Raw genomic sequence first — 2500 nt, forward strand, 5'->3', positions numbered from 1 at the left:
GTGTGTGTGTGTCTGTGTGCTGGCACAGCACTCGTTTCGCCTACACGCTCAAGTGTCATCTCAGCTTTGGACGCGGAGCAGACGGAGGGCCCAAGGTGAGGGCACCCTGAGCCAGACGGAGCGCCGCCGCTCTGGGCACTATAGCATTAGCATTAGCATGGGCCTGGGCCGCCGCGGGGAGAATGCATTACCGCGCCGACTGACCACTTCACTGTCAACTCCTGTCTTACTCACACCGCCCTTGGCCTGAGCAGCCGGTGTCCAACACACACACACACACACACGCACACATGCGCGCGCACGCACACACAAACACACACTCATCCTTGCACGGGCAGGAGAGGAAAAGAAAACAGACACACAGAGAGAAGACAGAGGGAGAGAGGAAGCGATAGATAAAGAAAGAGACAGTGACAGACAGACACAGATAAATAGAGAGATGAAGAGAGAATGACAGAGAAATTAAGAGAGAGGGAAAGAAAGAGAGAGACTGATAAAGAGCCAGAAAAAGAAAAAGTAAGAGAAGAAAGGGAAGAGAGAGAGAAGAATGAAGGGGAAAGGCAAAACAGAAGAAAAAAACTAGAAGAAAAAAAAAACAACAACAAGCAAACACCCCCTCTCTGATTTCACCCCTGACTTTTCTCCCATCATGCTCCACTGCCTCTCCACTCCGTCTTTTCTGGCTCACTGACCCTGAGTCAGTTCCTGGTTTCCGCCGCCCCGATCCGCCACCAGTGTGAGCAAGACGCAGGGCGCTGGCCGCGGACCAGATGTTCCCGACGCCGTGCCGACGTGCCGACGTGCCGATGGTGAGTCTGATGGTTATTTAAAGCTGTGAATGTCACGGGCCCCCCACGGCCAACGCACATGTAAACACAATTAAACTGGCAAATCTGATTTATTTAAAAGCTCTGCGTTTTTAAAAAAATCATCACCGCTTTTCTCCCTCTCTCTCTCTCTCTCCCATCCCTCCCTCCTTCCCTCCCTCCCTCCCTCTCGCTCTATCTCTCTTTGAAAGTGGGATCGAGAGGGTTTAGCACAAATGGACAACCTCTGTTATTTTTTTTTTAACTCCCTCTCTCCATCACCATCATCAGCGGAAAAGCTCATGGAATTCTTTGAAGAGTAAAAAGCAGAGATTACTCCTATTAAAGCCGAAAGCCCGCTAATTTGGAAATCCCGCAATGAAAAAAAAAAAAAACATCTGCCTTCCGCCCAGATACATATCAAAAAGACGATTCCGGCGCTTTCTTTCGCATGGCTATTATTTGCATTATTCCTGGGCGGCTTAGCGGCTGAAGCGTTAGCCGCATCTGCTATCTGCGGAGCCCATCTCGGGGTTAGCGTTAGTGCTAACAAAGAGCGCTGCTAAGCCACTGCGCCCTTTATCTGATGGTAATCCCGCTGGTAATGCCTTCTCTGGCCAGATTAAACTCCCCCATATGAAACGACTGAGAAGTGAACTCCTCATAAAAAAATAAAAAAAATTATAATATCTGTGAGGATAGGAGGAGGGGGGGAGAGAAAGAGAGGGAGGGAGGGAGGGAGGGAGAGATGTAGAGGTCCTAATGTTTCCAATTTAATCTATGTGTAGTTTTATAAGTGTGTTAAGGGTGTCGAGTCTGTGTCTTTGAGTATGTGAGTGTGTGTGTGTGTGTGTGTGTGTGTGTGTGTGTGTGTGTGTGTGTTTGTGAGTGCGCATGGTGAGGGGATTCTTGACCTGATGCATGACTGCTTATAGCAGTTGACTGACAGACTTCACTCAACCACACACACACACACACACACACACTCACACACAGGAAGCAAAGGCAGACACAACATGACCTAGATAAGCGGAACTAAGACAGCCCCAAAACCAAACTCCTTGTGTTGTGCATTGACAGAGAGGGACAAAATGAGTGAGAGAGGGATAGAGTGAAGACGACGGAAGAAAAGAAGGGGTAGAGAGAGGGGGGGGGGAGAGTGATTGGCCATAGAGGTCATAGTCTGTGACGGTTCATCAAGAGGATGAGATGAGTGGCAGTCATAAAAAGAGAGAAAGAGACAGGGAGAAAGAAGGGATACATAGAGAGAAAGAAAGAAATGGAGAGAATAAGAAGGGCGGGGAGGAGAGGTATACAAAAAGAGGAAGAAGAGACAGCAGAGTTTGAAAGAATGATGGAGAGAGAATAGAGTGTGACAGAGAGGAATGGATGGAAGGGAAAAGGTGTAGAGAGACAGAGCGAAGGAAGAGAAGAGATGGAGTGATGGACAGAGAAAGAGGGAGAGAGCAGTGACAATGAGAGATGGACAGAGAGAGGAGGAGGGTGTAGGTGACACAACACATCAGTTAGAAGAGCGGGGGGACACGAAGAAAAGGTGACATGCCCGCGCATCAGTCTCCCTCACACACACACACACACACACACACACACACACACACACACACACACACACACACACACACACACATCGCGTGTCTGGCCTTGACCCCTGTCACAGAGTGGGAGCAGATGGA

At 49.1% G+C, this 2500-nt stretch overlaps 1 protein-coding gene across 1 annotated transcript in view; it reads right to left on the reverse strand.

Moving 5' to 3' along the window:
- The window catches only part of sox5 (SRY-box transcription factor 5), a 105338-nt gene that overhangs the window by 11482 nt on the left and 91356 nt on the right, over positions 1–2500 (reverse strand).

The sequence above is a fragment of the Sardina pilchardus genome, chromosome 17 (genome assembly GCF_963854185.1).
Source record: "Sardina pilchardus chromosome 17, fSarPil1.1, whole genome shotgun sequence".
Taxonomy (NCBI): Eukaryota; Metazoa; Chordata; class Actinopteri; order Clupeiformes; family Clupeidae; genus Sardina; species Sardina pilchardus.